General features: G+C 33.9%; 1 long non-coding RNA gene across 2 annotated transcripts in view; it reads right to left on the reverse strand.

Annotated features, from left to right (window-relative positions):
* Positions 1–13,751: 13,751 nt before the first annotated feature.
* Positions 13,752–20,302, reverse strand: part of LOC306670477 — a 60,409-nt gene continuing 53,858 nt past the window's right edge. Inside the window, exons 3-4 of one of the 2 annotated variants that reach the window (XR_013766398.1) lie at positions 19,945–20,053; positions 13,752–13,826 (exon numbers count right to left, since the gene is read on the reverse strand). This is a non-coding gene — a long non-coding RNA (uncharacterized lncRNA). Of the gene's footprint in view, positions 13,827–17,238; positions 17,698–19,944; positions 20,054–20,302 lie in introns of those variants that run through there. The other variant, XR_013766399.1, reaches the window with a different exon arrangement.

Consider the following 20,302-nt stretch of genomic DNA (forward strand, 5'->3'; position numbering starts at 1 on the left):
TCAAAAATAAAAAGTCACGATAAATAAATCAAAGTAAAATTGAAAAAGATATTCAAGTAATCCTTAGGAAGGCAGGGAGGAAAAGAGAGAGATGTAAAATAGAGCAAACTGAGCAGCACACCGACAGACTGAAGTCCTAATGTACTAAAAATAATGCACGAAAATAAAATACCGGAAAAGACAAGTCAAAGACTGAGAAAAAATACTAGTAAGTATCTGACAAAAAACTTTTACCTAAAACATAGAAAGAACACTTATAACTTAGCAACAAGTGTCAACGCCTCAATTGCAAAATGGTTCAAAAGCTCTGAACAGAAACCTCAGCAAAGAAGACTTATAGATGGAAACGAAATCTATGTAAAGATATTCAACATCATTTGCCATTAGGAAAATATATATTGAAAGAACAATTCAAAATGGTTCAGACACTTTGAAAGACTGTTTGACCTTATCTTACAAAGCTAAAATAGGCTAGATATTAACCCGACTGACTTGAAAATATTTCACACAAAAATGTTCATAGCATGTTTATTCATAATGACCAAAAATAGGAAACAATCAATATTCTCTTCAAAGGGTGAATAAATAGTCTGTGGTATGTCCATAGATGGAATTTTATTCAGTGATCACAAGGACCAATCTATCAAGCTATATAATGAACTAGATAAATTTTAAATGAATTACTTAGTAAAAGAAGCCAGTCTGAAAAGGATACATATTATGAGATTCTAATTATAGGACAGTCTGACAAAAACACCTAAAGTATGGAGACAGTAAAAAGATGAGTGTTTGCCAGGGATTCAGGGGCAGTTCTAAGGTTAAACATGTGAAACAGAAGGCTTCGTTAAAGTGATGAAACTGTTCTATAGGATACTATAATGGTGGTTCTGTGACACTATACAATTGTTAAAAGCCATAGAACTTTGTATAAAACCTGAACCTTGATAAATGAAAATATTTTTAAAAATAACAATTTAAATTTAGGATGAAATGGAGAGTGTGGTTAAAGAATCTACTAAAGTTACAAGATTCTGTCTTTATTACTATGAAATAACCTCATAATAATGAATTTTGGGAAAAAATATTGACTATGTAACTCTGGACATGATTGAAATCTATAAAACTAAGATCAGAAGGTATGGTACATAACACAATAGTCCAGTTCAGTTGATAAAATTGTTTTCATAAGGGTGCAGGTTAATAATAGTGAAACTAGTTTGCATGTATTTTGAGACTGAATGGCTAATTAAATGGAAGGCTGATGGTAGAAGCCAGGTGTCTTACTATCCAAGTGAGTGGGAGGCTACAGATAAGCAGGATATGAAGCTAGAATGATCCATGTGGTGATGGATTAAACTTGGAGGCATCAGTATTAACTCATGTTTAAATTATACAGATATAAGTCTTGTTAATATATCAATATTAGCTTGTACATTGCAACAAATGTACCGTATTGGGCAAGATGTCAACAACTGGAGAAAGTATGTGCATGTTGGGGAGGGGAGAATATATGAGAAAATACCTTAGCAATTTTTCAATAACTCTAAAATCACTTTTAAAATTCAATGGTTAAAAAACAAAAACACAAACCAATTAGATACAGACAAAAGATATGAAATATGAATGGAAATTTCATCAAATAAGATATGTAAGTTGCAAATAATCTTGTCAAAAAGATGTTTAATATTAGTCTTTGGAAAATGCAAATTTAACCTACAATAAGGTATCACAACACACCTATCAGAAGGACTAAAATAAAACAACAGCACACCAAATTCTGGTGAAGATTTGGAAAAACTTTATCATTCATATATTGGTTGGTTAAAATATTAAACAATATAGCTGCTCTTGAAAATAGTTTGGAAGTTTAAAAAGAAAATTACTAAACATGCAATAGCTGTTCTGGGCATGTATTTCAGACATATGAAGACATGTTCATACACATTGTGCCAAGAAATTTGGCAATTTAGATGAAACAGGAAATGACCTTAAAAACACAACTCACAAGGAGGCACTGGGGAATTAAATTGACCAAATTATATTAGGTGCATATACAAATACATAATAACAAATCCCAAGATTATAAATATATAATTAAAATGCATCAATCAATAAAATGCAACTCAGAAGTTGATGCAATGAGAAAATCTAAATAGTTTTATATGTACATTTTAAAATCACATTACATTATCAAACACTTTCGCACAAATAAAAAACTATGCCCAAAATGATTTCAAATGCTAATTCCATTAAAGATTAAAAATAATTATTGTTAGTTTTACAGAAGTTTTCAAAAAACAGAAGGCATCGCTCAAATAATTTTACAAAGTAACTATAAGACTAAAAGCAAAACAAAGCAAAAGCATTACAACAAATAGTTGTGACCCAATATACCACATGCAAATAGACATATTTAGCATATGTTAACCCAGAGAGATATAAAATCATAATACAGTTTGAACAATTACATTTCATACCAGAAATGTGAGATTAATTTAAAGAATAAAAAAAAATCAATCCATGAAATTTACTACAGCAACAGAATTCAGAAAAAAAAAAGTGACCATTTTAATAGATGCATTTGACAAAGGTCAGCACCTAGTCATGGTAAAACTTGACAAAATAGGAGTAGTAAACTCATTACTCAAAAATGACATTATACTTGATGATGAAAGACCAAATGCAATCTGGCTAAGGTTAGGAACAGAGCAAGGAGACCCACCTTCTTCATTTCTACTCAACACTACACTAAATGTCCTATTGATTGGAATATGAAAATTGAAAACAATATAAATGTATACAGTTCAGAAATAAAGAGATAAAATGGTCCCTTTTGAAAGATGTCATTTTTTATTATCTATAGAAAGTCCATAAAACAACTCAGAATTAATGAATGAATTTAACAAGGTTACAAGATTAAGTGTTATAAAACTTTTTCTATTTGTATATACTAGAAGTAAGTACAAGCAAATGAAAAGATAATTTTTAAAAATTCATTTACAATAAAATCAAAATTCATAGAATAGATAAGTATAATAAGGAAAATAAAGATCTCTACACTAAAAATCACAAATAATTTTGAGAGAAATTAAGAAACCTCTAAATAAATGGAATGATATTTTATTTTCACAGATTGAAATTCTCCATACTGTTAAAAGTCAGTTCTCCAACAAATTATCTCATTCAACACAGTTCCAATCAAAATCCTGAAGGCTTTTGGGGAAATGATACAAAGGGATGTAAAATTTCTATGGAAACACAAAGGAATTAGCATTACCTTGCTAAGCAATTTCTTAAAAGGAAGAGCAAAGATAGAATAATTTTGATACTTGATTTCAAGACTTACAGCTTTTAGATATAAGAACACTTTGAGAGTTGCAGAAATTTAAACATATAGAACAATAGAACAAAATCATCAGTTCACACACATTTTATTAATTGTTTTTTTATTGCAATTCAATAGGGAAGGGGAAATATTTTCAATAAATGATGCTGGACCAATTTTATTTATTTTTTAAATTTTTTTATTATTATTTTTTTATTGTAAACAAATGGGATACATGTTGCTTCTCTGTTTGTACATGGCATAAAGGCATACCATTTGTGTAATCATAAATTTACATAGAGTAATGTTGTTTGATTCATTCTGTTATTTTTTTCCTTCCCCCCACCCCTCCCACCCCTCTTTTCCCTCTATACAGTGCTTCCTTCCTCCATACTTGCCCCACTCCCTAACCCTAACTCTAACCCTAACACTAACCCTTCCCTCCCCCCATTATGTGTCATCATCCACTTATTAGCGATATCATTTGTCCTTTGGCTTTTTGAGATTGGCTTCTCTCACTTAGCATGATATTCTCCAATTTCATCCATTTGGCTGCAAATGCCATAATTTTATCATTCTTTATGGCTGAGTAATATTCCATTGTATATATAGACCACAGTTTCTTTATCCACTCATCAATTGAAGGGCATCTAGGTTGGTTCCACAGTCTGGCTATTGTGAATTGAGCAGCTATGAACATTGATGTGGCTGTATCTCTGTAGTATGCTGATTTTAAGTCCTTTGGGTATAGGCCGAGGAGTGGGATAGCTGGGTCAAATGGAGGGTCCATTCCAAGTTTTCTAAAGGATCTCCACACTGCTTTCCAGAGTAGCTGCACTAATTTGCAGCCCCACCAGCAATGTATGAGTGTACCTTTCTCCCCACATCCTCGCCAACACCTGTTGTTGCTCCAATTTTATTTTTGAGTAGGTTTTTAAGTAAGATAAGACATCCTTACATCACACCATACCTTGAAATTGGCTATAGACCTAAATGTAAAACCTTAAATCATAAAACATCTAGAGGAGCTAAACAAAGGTTTAGAACACAAAAATCATTAGCCATTATAAAAACATTGAAAAGTTGAACTTGATCAAAACTCTTGGTCCTTGGAAGCACTGTTAATAAAGCCAAAAGGCAGCCTACAGACTGGGAGAAAATATTCACAACACTTACATCCAAAATAGGAATTGTACCAGATGCTATAAAAAAAAACTCATAACACAAAATGCAAATACAAACACAGTATTGAAGGTTTTATCAATTGCCATATGGAAATTAAAAGCACTACAACATAGAGTTCAAAAATAAAAAGGTACAACTATTCCTTTTGGAAGTTGTCAGTTTGCTTATATCTAAAAAAATGCAATAAGCACATATACTCAACATTTTGCTGTTCAGTCTTTACTTAATCACAGGCACTCTAAAAATGTATAGTATCATTCATTATGGTTTTAATTTATTTTTCATTGATGACTAATGATGATCATAATTATTTGATCATCTTCTTTTTCTTTTGCCCTTTTATACTCTACTGGTGAGACCAATCCAGAGGTCCTTTCTCTCTCTGTCTCTCTCTCTGTCTCTGTCTCTGTCTCTCTCTCTCTCTCTCTCTCTCTCTCTCTCTCTCTCTCTCTCTCACACACACACACACACACACACACATGCATACACACACCTCATGCAAACAAGTTGAATAAAGAAATGACTATTTTCCATTTCAAATGTGAACCTCCTTTGTTGTTCTTATTTATTTGCCACCCATCCCATCATCTCCACAAAGCTAGACAAAGTCCTCCCTCCATCTACATTTTATCTAGACTGTCATTTCCTTGCTAACCAGTAGAGTTAAAAACAGTAGCCAAGGCATAGAGTCCTGGCTGTGAATTTTTGTGATTCTGAAATACGTTGATGATATTTCTATTGGACCATGTTTGCAATATTTTACATTTACCATTTACAAGTCTGGCTTCTCCATATGATGGCTGATTGGCAATTGCATTCCTATAATCCCAGCAGCTCAGGAGTCCGAGCTACGAGGATGGTGAGTTTAAAGTCAGCCTCAGCAAAAGCAAGGTGCTAAGCAACTCAAATGAGACCCTATCTCTGATTAAAATACAAAATAGGACTGGGGATGTGGCTCAGTGACCAAATACCTCTGAGTTCAATCCCCAGTACCCCTCCACCCCAGAAAAGAGCTGAGTGGGGACTGGAGTTGTAGCTCAGTGGTTGAGCACTTGCCTAGCACTTGTGAGGCACTGGGTTCCATCCCCAGTACTGTAATACAAAGCTGCTCCCTGCCTTTTCCTTTGCCTCACAACCTAGCTTATGAGTCTGAAAACTGCTCTCCCCGCCTTTTCCGGTGCAGCCATTTTCCCCGCCTCCCAACCACTTGTCAGTCTGTGAACATGCTAGCTAGCTGTTGGTTCATGAGCCAGCTTGCAAGTATCCTTCTCTGTTATTGGTTCCCTGTTAGCCCGGTGGAATTCAAATGCTTAGGGATAGCTCCCCTGCCATCTTTTCTCTTGCTTTCTCTCCCCCTGACTCACTCTCTTTCTCCTTCTCGTTTTTCCACTCTCTCTAGTGCACCCTTTTTCTTTCCTTTCTCTTTTCCTCTCATTTTCTCTCTTACCCTACAGGGAGACACTGTTTGCTTAATAAATTCCCTTATGTGATTTCCCATGTCCGGCATGGTTTTTGTGGGATTTCTTACAAGTACCACAGAAAAATGAGTAAATAAAATAAAGATAGTATGTCTATCTACAACTAAAAAAAGAAAAATCTTTTAAAATAAATGAATAAATAAATAAAAGGGGCTATGTGACAGCTTAATTCTTTTTTTTTTTTTTTTTTTTTTTTTTTTTTTTGCAGCTCCCAGAATAATACTTGGCACTTAGCAGAAGCAGAAGGAAGGGAGTTAGTTAGAAAAGAAGTTAGGAAGTTAAGGAAGGAATGAAGAAAAGAAGGGAAGGAAATAGGTAGTCCATTTTGTTTATTTTGAATTTTATTTGAATAATTCTCAGAATTTGAGATAAACAGCATTTCTGTAAGATTATGAACACAGAACAATTTAAAGAAAAGTAAACTTTCTCTCCAAAAGCTAATATTGGAAACTGAGTTCATATTCACTGAATTTTACAGTTAATTTGACATTTATCCAGAAGACTGGTTATCAAGCTTAAAGCCAGCTTAGACAGTATTGCCTGCTGTTTCACGGAGATTTTCTCAAGTGCTCAATTGTGCCTGCATGTGTGAAATTCCTGCTGTGGAGTTGATTTGAGGACCAGGTTCAATCTGTTCCATGTGCAACATCCCAACTGGGTCACCATCTTCCCAAGCCAATCTTTCAGCCAAAAGTGTATGTCAATGAGGCTTCTTCTTCCAGTTTGAACAGTTGCCTTAGGCACTTCTCAGCCTCCAAAACCACAGCGAGTAACATGGACTGCCTATGGATTCCATGCCAGAATCACACCTAAACCAAACTAGACTGCCTCTGAACCCTTCTTAATGTTTCCCCAACTGATATTTTTTCTTTGTTTAACTCTTCAGCACCTTCCTAACCATTGTTTTTGTTTGTAGGGTGGTTGGTTGGTTGGTTTTGGAACTTCATAGTGTTACCTCAAAATCAGTCACAACTGAAACAGAGAAAGCCAGGTAGGCAAGGCTTCAGAAATTAAGCCTTTATAGAGAAAATACTAGTACTAATAACAACAATAATGATTGTTCTTATAGTGCTTAATATATATATGAATTTAAAATAAATTTCAAAAATAAAAATTTTTACCCTCATGCAAATGAAGGAGGTGATCCTAAGGTAATGAAGCAGATCAAGCATACACAGAAGCCTAGCATTCTGGAGCTGGAATAGTCCTCAGCACTCCATGACAGAGCCTCACTTTAAAGATGAAGAAAGAAGCTGAGAGAAATATTAAATATTATTCTACCACAGAACTAATTAAAACACTGTCTTCACTGCAGCCATGATATGACCTGTAAAACAGGGCAAACTCGTTCTATAGGACAGGCTAACCTATCCTTATTTATTTATTTATTTATTTGAACATTTGCAGTTGCTGTTTGCTCTGCCTGGAAGTACTTTCTTACATAGTTACATGGCTCAGTAGTTCATTTCTTTCATGTCTCCCTCTCAACAAATGTCACCTCCTCAGAGGGACTTCTGACCACCCATTGTGAAATAGCAAGTGCCAACATTTTCTATTCCCATTTTACTAACTTTATAATGTTTACCACATCCTAATGTTATACTGTGTATTTATTGTCCACCTCTCTATTTCCTCTCTCCTGTTCTAGCATGTCTTTGTGGTAAGGACTTTGTCTCACGATTGTATCCCTGGTGTCTTATAACAGTGTTTGGCATGGACTTAGCCCTCAGTAATCACGTGCTGAATCAATGAATATATGAGTTTTTTCAGAAGTCATAAAAGTTACTCTTTATAATTCTCTTCTAGTTTCTTCCTGCACATTAACACTACCTTGATACCCTCTTATGCATGGTTGCGCGCGCACACACACACACACACACACACAGCGCCCACATTAATATACATGAATATGCTGGCCTACATACACAAGAATTTTTGTCTTAATCAAATTTAGACAATTTAGATTTCTATTAGGTTCAGTTCACTAGGGGGTAGAATGCTAGGGAAAGAAAATGGACTCAAGATGTGGTCCTATCTTTTAAAGAGTTCACTGTCTGGTTATAATGAACAGTGAGATAAATTTACCTGATGCAGGACAGAGCATTTCTTTTTAAATTTGTGGGTATTGATGACAAAGAAATAAGAACTATTATATAGGTAACAACATATTGCATGTGACATCTTTTAAATTTAAATTTTTTCCATTTTTAAATTGGTTTATTATAGTTGTACACAGTGGTGGGATTCATTGCTACGTGTTTGTCCATGCCACAATATAACAGTATAATTTAGTCAGTATCGTTTCCCATTATTTCCCCTTTCCCTCTTCTCCTCTCTCCCCTGGTCCCTTTTCTCTGCTCTACTGATCTCCTTCCCATTTTTGTGAGATCCCCATGCCCCCTTTCTTCTCCTTTTTCCTCTCTAGCTTCCTCATATGAGAGAAAACATTCGACCCTTGACCTTCTGAGTTTGGTTTATTTCACTTAACATAATGGTCTCATGTTCCATCCATTTTCCTACAAATTACAAAATTTCATTCTTCTTTGTAAATAAAATTCCATTGTGTATATATACCGCATTTTCTTCATTTTTTCATTGATTGATGGACACCTAGGCTTCTTGCATAGTTTGGATACTATGAATGTGCTATTATAAACTTGGGTCTGCATGTATCTCTATACTATGCTGACTTTAATTCTTTAGGAAAGGTACTGAGATATAGCTGGGTCATATGGTAATTCCATGCCTAGTCTTTTGAGGAACCTCCATATTTATTTCCATAGTGGTTGTGCTAATTTATAATCTTGACAACATTGTAAAATTGTTCCTATTTCTCCACATCCTCTCCAGCATTCATTATTGTTTTTTTTTATTCTTGAGGGTTGCCATTCTAACTGGAGTGAGATGAAATATCAGTGTAGTTTTAATTTGCATTTCCTTGATTGTTAATGATGTTGAAAATTTTTTTCATGTATTTGTTGGACATTTGTATTATTTTTTCTTTCGAGAAGTGTCTGCGTAGTTATTTTGCCCATTTATTAGTTGGATTATTTGTTGTTGTTTCTTGGTGTTTTTGAGTTCTTTATATATTTTAGATATTAATCCTTTGTCAGAAGAGTGACTAGTAAAGATTTCCTCCCATTCTGTAGGTTCTGTCTTCAAATTCCTATTTCTTTTGCTATGCAGAAGCTTTTTAATTTGATGTCATCCCATTTGTTAACACTTGGTATTATTTCCTGAGTTGTTGAAGTCTTATTAAGAAAGTCATTGTCTGTTACTATATGTTGGAGTGTTGACCCTACATTTTCTGATATTTGACAAAGTTTCCAAAAACATACACTACAGAAAAAGATAGTCTTTTAAACAAATGGTGCTGGGAAAAACTGTTATCCATAAGTAGAAGGATGAGATTATATCTTTATCTCTCACCCTGCAAAAATGTCAATTCAAAATGGATCAAAACCTAAGAATTAAACTGGAAACCATGCCATATGATATCTTGAAATTTGGAAAGGTTCCAGAAGAATTTCTGAAAGAGGTAAAAGAGGTACATTCTGATCCATACAGAAGGATGGAAAAAGGAATTCCAGATAGAGGAAACTACACAAAAAGTGACATAAAGGAATGAAAATTCAAGGTGTGTTCAGAAACTACATTGAACTCCTAAACTGAATCCATTGAGGGCAAGTTCACTCAATGAGTATGTTGGTCCTAATTGTAGCAAGGTTTCAATACCACTAGTACATTAGGAAGTTATTTCCTTGAGAATGGAAAGATATCAACAATTTTACTTGGAGAGGAACATTAAACAGCAATTTTGTAGTCTTTATTTATTGTACAAGGCCTCATTCTAAAATGCATAATCTTTAATCTTTTCAACAAATCTAGGAATATGACTGTAGAGTTGAGGAAGGAGATTCTCAGAAAAGACGTAAACTGAAAAAATGAAAGAGTTTGGCATTACTAGGAACAGTTCAAGAACAGGTCTTCTCTAGTAATAAGAGAAATGCAAATCAAAACCACCCTAAGATTCCATCTCACCCCAATTAGAATGGCGATTATCAAGAATACGAGCAACAACAGGTGTTGGCGAGGATGTGGGGAGAAAGGTACACTCATACATTGCTGGTGGGACTGCAGATTAGTGCAGCCACTCTGGAAAGCAGTGTGGAGATTCCTTAGAAAACTTGGAATGGACCCTCCATTTGACCCAGCTATCCCACTCCTTGGCCTATACCCAAAGGACTTAAAATCAGCATACTACAGAGATACAGCCACATCAATGTTCATAGCTGCTCAATTCACAATAGCCAGACTGTGGAATCAACCTAGATGCCCTTCAATTGATGAGTGGATAAAGAAACTGTGGTATATATATACAATGGAATATTACTCAGCCATAAAGAATGATAAAATTATGGCATTTGCAGGCAAATGGATGAAATTGGAGAATATCATGCTAAGTGAGATAAGCCAATCTCAAAAAGCCAAAGGACGAATGATATCGCTAATAAGTGGAGGATGACACATAATGGGGGGAGGGAAGGGTTAGTGTTAGGGTTAGAGTTAGGGTTAGGGAGCGGGGCAAGTATGGAGGAAGGAAGTACTGTATAGAGGGTAAAGAGCGGTGGGAGGGGTGGGGGGAAGGGAAAAAATAACAGAATGAATCAAACAACATTGCTCTATGTAAATTTATGATTACACAAATGGTATGCCTTTATGCCATGTACAAGCAGAGAAACAACATGTATCCCATTTGTTTACAATAAAAAAAAAAAAAGAACAGGTCTTCTGATTTGGGGTTTATTTCACTCCACCCACCTGATTAAATCTTCAATTTAAAACATTGGTTTGGAGACATTATTTATAAGAGACTCAAGAGAGAAACAAATGTAGTAATGAAGTCCATCTAGGAATTTTCTGCCAAAAAAAAAAAAAAGGAAAAACCATGAAACAATGAAGACCCAAACTAGAGCAGGGGAGTGAAATGGAAGGACAGATGGGACAGGTAGTGTGAGGTTATTACACAGACCACTGGACAACTGGGTATTTTCCCTCTGGGGCAGTTCAATTTTGAGGAAGGAAATAAAAGTAAATTGTATTTCATTATTCTTTATTTATTTGGTCAAACTAGCTTAAAGTAGGAAAAAATGAAAGTAGAAGTAGAATACAAAAGCAGGTGCTGAAAAGACTTTTAAAAGAATGGACACTATAATATCTTTCCTTCTCTTTCTTTAAAACAAAAAAGAGACATAAAAGCTTTCAATGTTTGTTGGTTTCCAAATCCACCCACTTACACCTGTTCAGAAACATCTGTTTTCTTATAAAATGGAAAGTGCAAAAAATAAAAAGGCCAACTAATAATAACATACAGGGAAGAGAAAAACTTTTTTTTTGTTAATTTATTTAGTTTATTTTTTTTCCCCTGGGCTAAAAAGGGTAATTTTTAGACTATGTGTTTAGAACTTAACTGTACATTATTGGTTAGACTTAGGCATGAATACTGGAATCTCACCCATTGTATTTTGAATTCCTGATGCTTCTTTTTATGTTGTTTTGATTAGCGCACCAAAAATTTTATACAGCTTTGCAGATATATGGTTATTCCAGCTATTTTATGTTAAGGTTTTAATTTATTATGATTTGCATACTTCTAGAATAAATTTCATTTTATCTGAATATAGTCAAAATCACTGACATATTTTATTTTAGGTCTCCAACAACCCTAGCAACTCTAAAGAAAATATAATCTAGCACAGCAATTAATCTTAGCAAAGGAGTATCTAAGAAGAAAATGCATTTCACCCGAGAAATGAATGAAGGAGACAGACATACTAAAATCAGGAAGATTCCAAATAAAGTTAATAATAAGGGTAATGATGCTGAGACCAAAATAAGCCTGGAGTTTTCAATGGATTGAAAAATGTGTATCTAAAGTCAGAGTGAGGTAAAAGAAACAATGACAGATGAAGTTGAAAAGTTATCAGAAACAAAAAGCAGGTTTGCCTGGGAGGCCAAAGAGAAAATTTTTTTTTTCTATTTTCAAAAGGAATTCACTGGAGTGTTTCATTAAGGGAGTAACAGATTCAATTTATCTTTTTAGAAGTTCACTCTGATGGCTCTGTGGATAATAAATGCAGGAGGCAGGAGCAGAAGCAAGGAGACCAATTAAGAAAATTTAACAATAGTCCAGATAGTAAATGATTGAAGTCTAGGATAAGATCAGTGAGATGACAGGAAATATTCACAGTTGAGATGCACATAATTGGAAAAAGCATATCCGAAATTAAATGAACACACGTCTAAATTCATATTCAATTGGTCTGTCTTGTATAGAATTTCTTTATTTTTAAAGAAACTAAAACTTTAATCTTTAACAGTAATTAAATGAAGTATTCAAAAATATAATAAAAATCAGATTTCTCTATTCAATATATAATGGTTTTCAGAGCCAGACTTCCCTTAGATGTTAATAAAGGCATTTTATTCATAAAAGAACAATGACAATTGTAACATTTATACCAAACATATAAATTCCTCATTTATTTGATTTCATATAGAACTTCTGAATATCTTATTGTGCTATTTATCTACTATTAAAACTCACTGAATCATTGTTTCCTGGTAGAGATTTTCTTTAAGGAATATGTCATATATTTGAATTTCAACAAAACCAGGTCATTATAAACAGAAATGTTTAAGTGTTAACTTCCTTTGTACATAAGATCTAGGTTTTAATTTTTATGTGCATGAGTAAGCTATAACTGAGCTATTTGATAATAAACATGGCCGATGTTTTTAAATGGACACCCATCCTCAATCTAGAGAAAAGTCAGCGTAGTTGGAATTGTATGAACAGTTTACATCTTCTGCTAGGGTATGTTCAGACTCAAGTGGGGCTTGTGTAATGAGATAGTCTACATTAAGCTCTAATAATGGCTTGCTGCATGATCATCACCATGATAATGTGTTGCAATTCATCACACCTGCCATTGAGGAGCCCTAAGAATTTCACGAACAGCTTCTCATTAATCTATTCACTTAGCTCCTTGCCTCTTGAAAGTTTCTAAAGCTATTTAAGAAATTATGCAGCAACTGTGGGAAAGAGTTTTAGTGTATTCAATATGGAAGAAAGGATTGAGTACAGGTTCACAAAGATGAAAATTCCAATTGAAATTATTCAGAAAACTGACACAACAATACATGTGATAAATTCCTATTTTTTTAAACTGGGAAAAACCCTAAAATATTTAGAATAAGTTCCTCATTTTAAAAGTCCAATATTCATGTCTAGTCTCTTACACCTGGCGAGTTTGGAGCTTACTGCAAAACTGGAGGTCTATTTCTCTAAACAATATACAGAAGCGAACAGACAACTATGGATGTTTTAGTGGAAAATGTGATGAAATCTTACTAAAATACATTAAATAAAACCAAAATATATGGAAAAGTATTTTTATACTATGTGAAAACAAATAAAAAACAGAAATTGCCCTGGAGAAATCTACAATTCAATTCCAATCAAAATTTATATAAGACTTTTCCTTATGATACTTGGTGCCACAGACTGAATATTTTGTACCCTCAAATTCGTGTTGAAGCCTAAATCCTCAGTAGGATTGTATTTGGAGATGGGAAGAAATTAGGTCATGAGGGTAGAGCCCTCATGAATGAGATTAGTGCCCTGATAAGAAAAGATAAGATAGAGCTTGCTTTATCTCTCTCCCTGCTCTTTACTATGAGAAGGCAAAGAAAATGCATTGCCTGCTGTGAATCAGTGCCCTCACCAGACAGTGAATTTCCTCATGCCTTGACCTTGAATCTCCCAGTTTCCAGAACTGTGAAAAATAAATTTCTGTTGTTTATAATCCACCCAGTCTAAAGTATTAACTGCCCAAACCAACTAAGACACTTAGTAATCTAATTCTAAACTTCATATTGGATATGCAAAGTAAAAACTAGCCAGATGTTTTGAAAGAATATTTCACGGAAGACAAGGAGGAAGGTTTATCAGTCACCAATCTTGCATCCTTTCAGACCATCTTCTCCTCCCTGTTTCTCATTCCAGCCTCGTAGGAAGCATCATGCTGCATGTGCACTTCAACTTGGACATGCCTCACCTTGTGCACTTGCTGTGTCCTTCTTGCTTCTTACCTCAGAGCCCCAACTCACTGCACAAAAGTGCACGAGAATAAATGTTTCATGAATAGATTAATTCCCTTTCTCTTTGTGCGTTGACTGTCTGTCCTACACTCAATGTTTACTGCCTATTTGAGGACAATCCTGAAAATCCAGCAATCGGTGGCACATAAGGGTTCCCCCTGTGTCCTTGCTGCACTATCCTCGTTTCTGACTTCTCCCCTGGGATTGTACTCCTCAATAAAGTTGTAGCAGATAAGCTTTCTAACTTAGGCTCTGCTTTTGGGAAGCCCAGAAAAAGTCTGTGAAACTTACCTATTATCAAGACAGAGCTATTATAAAGCTAAAGTTATTAGGAAAGTGTGACATTTGTGCAGGGGATGACAAATAGACCATAAGGTTAGAATAGAGTGACTTCAAAACAGTCACAAAGATATTTAATAAGTGAAACAGAACATTAAAAATTGGTGGAGAGAAGACACAGTGTTTGATAAATTTTGATGAAGTAGTTGATTTCTGTGTGTTAAATAAAACACTTCCCAATACTGTAGATAAAAGTCATTTGGGGGGCTGGTTTTATGGCTCAATGGTAGAGCACTGGCCTTTCATGTATGAGGCCCTGAGTTTGATCCTTATTTATTGCCTTATCTATATAAATAAATAATAAAGGGTTATCAACAACTAAAGTAAATGTTTTTTAAAAAAGTCATTTTTGAATGGATAAAAGATCTGAACAGGAAAAACAAATCATTAAAATTTTAGAAGAAAATATACAAAAATACACACTCATGACCTTGAAATATGGAAGAAAACTTAATAGATATAAAAGGTATGGGCCCCAAAGAAGCAATTGACACGTTTGCCTACAGTAAAAGTTCTTGTTTATCCTACACCATAACAAAGATGAAAAGTAAAAGACTGAAAGAAGGATTGCACATATAAAATAAAGGATTACTGTTCACAATCCATCATGTAGGTATCATGTTGATATTCCACAATATAAATATTTTAAAAAGAAATAAAACTAACCTGAGAGAAAAATAATGACATGAATAGTCATTTCACAGTGGAGGATAATTAAATGATCAAGTGACATATTACAATATGTTAATTCTGAAGAATTAGCTAGTATGTTTGATATTAGTAGAAGAGTCTGTTTAATTCCATTCATGATTACTATATTATTGTTAGGCTTTTAAGTCTTACACAATCTAAGTGAAATGATTTCATTTTCAATAATTAAAACCACAATTTAATCTTCATAAAGCCCTATACGATAAAAATAATTAGTATGCCATTGCACTGACTTGTATCCAGAACATTCAATCAACTGGTTCAAATGCATTGTCAGAAAGGGTCAATGTTAGGTTATGAAACCAAGGATTCTGGTTCTAAGTTTTTTACTTTTAACCTCTATAATATCCTTGCTCTCTAAATGAACGGAGGCAAAATCGTTTCTTCTTTCCTAATTCTAGTACTTGAATTTTTTGTTTCTTCCAAGGCTTCACTAACACAATTCTAATACATTCCTAACTTTAAAGATGACACACTAACATGTCAGTCTTAAGAATGACATTTGTTTTAAAATTCTGATGGAGTAGTTGTATAGCACAGTGAATAAATAAATGGGTCTAGACCCAATCTACCTGAAATTTAAAACTAAGTTCCTTCCTTTATTCTCCAATTTTTAAACTCTCCATTTGTCTGTCCTCTTTTGAAAGGCTTATACAATAATCATTACACAAGAGTCATTATGAGCTTAATAAGTTAATTTAATAAGGTTTTTTGAATAGCGTTTTACACTACAACCTCAATAACATTACTTGCTATAGACTTTACACTCTTGCCTATACCAGAATGTGAAGGCATATATGAAATTCATTCACATTTATTAGCTTCATTGTGGAATTTTTTTCTTATATCTTCATGTTTGCTATCTACCCACATTTTATAAACATATGCTTCCTCCTTCCTTACATTTGACTGGAATGATCAAGTTTTATTTATTTATTTTCTCCCATCTACTGGTTTGGAAGTTGCATGTCCAATATGTAATCTTTTGGAATTTTAAGTGAAAATTTAATTTGATGAATTCTTATTAATACCTCTAGCTTCTTAAGAAAAAGAGAGAGAGCTCTGGTAAGTTTTATTAAAGAAAAATTTTGCATAGTTTACTTTTCACTTGTCTGTTCTGGTCTATTTCTACTGATACTAGAATCACCTAACTCATGCATAAGCTAGTATTTCCTCCCTGTTGTGTGCAATTCAGGGTTACTGAGGCTAAGTGGTAGACAGCAGTTTTGACCAACATGGTAGAGTTCTCTATTTCAAATATTCTTAAAGCTGGGCAATTGTTGTCCTGGATGACCAATTTCACTTTGCCTTGTCTGATCACTTTCAGAATCAGTTTGTACTACATATGTACTTTCCTCTTTTCATAATGATTTGGAACTGAAAGGTGATCCTCACATCTTCTTTGCAGCCACCATCTTTTTGCCTTAGGTGTGTGATGGCTTCCAACCAAAGAGGCTGCCAAGATGGTAGGGCAGAGCAAAAGGAAAGAGCTCCCAGGGTGCCAATAGCTACAACTTTATTCTACAATAAAAGATATTGCTAAATTTAAATTTGATCATCCCACTACCTGACATATTTGTATGGTCTCATATTAAATTCCAATTTATTTTTCCAAAATTAATCTGTATATGCATGTACACACACATATGATACTTACAATACTTATTATACAAACTCATCATGTACCTCAACCCTTCAGTAAGTATTCTGGATATAATCATGCATTCTGCATACTTTTTGATAAGGTTTTAAATGTACAGATTTTATAGAGTATAAAGATGCAAAAATTTCTTTAACCAAATAATTGATTAAATATGACAAAACTACTTATTGAATTTATGTCTCTACCATTGACTTATGATTTTTTTAATCATATGTTAGATTATCAAGTACACTAATGGCTACATACTGAATATATGATTCTTTAGTTCTTGTGTCTCTCTAACTGTGTCCTAACATAATTGTATCCCTGAAACTTTGGGCATCTGAATAATAGTAATAATGGTAATAAAAAAATGATATTAAAGCTATCACTGGATGAGCACTTAGCTTCCCTATTCTTGTGAGTTAAACGTTTTCTATGTATTATCTCAGTGAATACTCGGAATTATCTTATTTATGTGGTAGTTATAATAGGTAATTATGCATCCCCATCCATCACATAATAGGCTATTTAAAATGTAAGAGAAAATACAGAGCATGAAGGGTTTTCTTACCTTTACCTAAAAAGTAGTGGAAAATGCTAGTTTTTCCTTTAATTATATTTTACTAAGCACGCGTATGCTGTTTAAGTGTATTTACACCATCATTCAATTCTTACATATCTGTTTTTACCAAAACTTGGAAACACAAACAAAATACAGGCATTATTTTTGTGTACATATAGCTAACAGGAACCAGAGTGGCTCCCAGGCATTTGCCATTCTTCATCCATTGACAAGAACATACTTCCCATTTCTGTACTGAGCACTCTGGCTTAGGTTTCATTTGTTCACCCTATAAAAAACGGGGAATGAGCTAGATAATTTATGGATCTTTCTAAGCCCATATGTAGATAGCAATTTACACATGAAAGAGGTAGCATAATAAATCAGACAAAAAAAATAGTCAATCAAAAAAAAATGATTTTGAATCAACTGATCCTCTTTATGAAAAAATTTGCTTATTTTACACTGTACAGAAAATAAATTCCAGAATAAAATCTTGAAATATAAAGCCTTAAAACTTTAGAAGAAAATATTTTCTATTTTCTTAATAAAGTATTTTTAAAAATAGGAATTGAAAAGTAGAAATTTTAAAAAAAGGAAGATTTGAGACATTAACAGTAAATATATGATAGAAAAAATAATTTTGGTAGTATACTGCACAGTAGGATGATTAAATCTAATAATAATATACTGTATATTTTTAAAAAGTCAGGGGAAAGAATTTTGAATGTTTTTGCCACAAAGAAATGATAAATGATTAGGAGATAAATATGCTTACCTTAATTTGGACATTGCATAGCATGTATATCTATCAAACTTCACATGGTACCCCATAAATACATACAATTTTATTTTTCAATTTAAAACACTGAATGAACATTAAAATGAAAATATATAAAACAGTAAAATATATCACATTTACAAGATACTAATACATAAATTTATTAGTGGTTATCTATAATATTTATATTAATTATATGTATATATACACAAGGTCAAAACATTTTAGAAATTAGAAAATACAAGTATCAGTAGGTGAAAGAAAAAAAAATGAATGCAGAATAAAAATTTTTTTGTTGAACTTAAACAGGCAACTAGAATTTTCTGCACAAATTTTGTTTTAAATCTAAGATAAGTCACTTTCTCTGCTTAATAGTCATGGGTTTCTTTTTATGATAATGAAATGTTTTAGAATTACAGGCGTTTGTTGGACAACACATTAAATGTACTAAATGCAACTGAATTTTAACTTTAAAATGACCAAATTTATGTTATATGACTTTTACCACAATAATAGAATATAGATGAAAAGAATCTCATTAATTTGATCACTGAGACTATTTTTCTCTTAAGTTAAATTCCATTGTAAAAGTAGAGAACAATCTGATTGTAAGTTTAAATATAGAATATGATCATTTTAATGTACTAAATATGCAATGAAAATTTATGATTCTAAAATCCTGACAAGATCAAGGACAAAAAGTTAGAACATATCCTCTTCTGCCAGATGTCTGGCGCAGGAAGCCAGGGTGTTGTTTGATAAAATATTATGCACACTGAAGGAAATGTTTGATTTTCACTAAGACAAGGTCAGAGGACTTATCAAACTGTCTTATTCATTCCCTGGTGGCTGCGTGTCTGAGGTACAAAAGTTATTCCTGTTGGTTTTACTTCTTTTGCTTTCCTTTTATCACCAATTTACTCTAATCCCTAAACCATAGATAACTACACAGATAATCCCATTATCTCACTTCCCCTCCTCTAGCAGACTGCCTGACACAGGACTGAATCTGAAATCAGATTGTTCAGAATGAGTTCTGTTTAAGGAGCTGTTCTGGAAGCCAAATCACACAATATGGGACAGGTGCTCAAGCTCTAGACTCCCTGGCTTGAATCGTAGCTGGTCATGAGCATGGCTCCCCTAAATCAACTATGTGGCATTGGAGATGGGACTTAAGTTGCACATACCTCAGTAGCCTGATCCACAGAATGACAATGGTGGTGATAATAGTACCTAACTTCAAGATTATTGTGATTTTCTTTTCTTTCTTTCTTTTCCCTTTCCTTTTTGGAAAAGTTAACATGAACATTTAGAATAGTTGCTGTCACATGGTAAGGACAAAATAGATTTTAGCTATTGTTATGAGCTTCATCATTAGTATCTCCAAAAAGCAAAATCTATTGCCCAGTTGGGCATCAAATCCTGCTCATATGGAGTCTAAGGTTTTTAATTGATTCAGTGCAGATTCAAGAGAAGAAACTACTAAGAGTCTCTCCCTCCTTTCCTCTCCTTCCCCCCAATCCTTCTCTCTCCCTCTCTCTCTCATACACCCTCTTTTTGATTAAGTATTTAATAGTATACAGTTGCGTGAACCAGTTAAATGTGCACGTAAGTTTACCTTTATGCCTGGTGCTTGATGGAGCCCAGGCTCAGAAAAGGAAGTGAACCAACAGTCCCTGTATTACCCAGGGGTGGTTGGTAGAGGGGCCCAAGCATTTTGCTGTTCACTCCCATTGCCCTTTATGTATTGCTCACCTTGTTACTGATGATGCTGAGGTTCCCATCAGATTCTTCTTCAGCTTCTCTGATCTCTGTCACATCCCAGTACCTCCTTCAGGAACTGTAACATCAGTCAAATCAGAGACTGGAATGTGGACAGAGACTAATGTGGGTCTCAGTTCATCATGGCCCCACTTACTGCTTGGAGGGTTTTGTGCTCATTCCCATCACTTCACATTCATCTTCTATTTCTGACTGCGTGTTGATTCAGTAGACCTTCCAAAACTCATGTACAATATCTTTTTAGGCCCCCGCGTAACTTGGAACTCTTTAGTGATAGGAATTTTAGGTATCATAATCCCAGTTTAGCTAAATTGAGCATGTATAAATCCAT

This window comes from Sciurus vulgaris, assembly GCF_902686455.1.
Source record: "Sciurus vulgaris genome assembly, chromosome: 10".
In the NCBI taxonomy this organism is placed as follows: domain Eukaryota; kingdom Metazoa; phylum Chordata; class Mammalia; order Rodentia; family Sciuridae; genus Sciurus; species Sciurus vulgaris.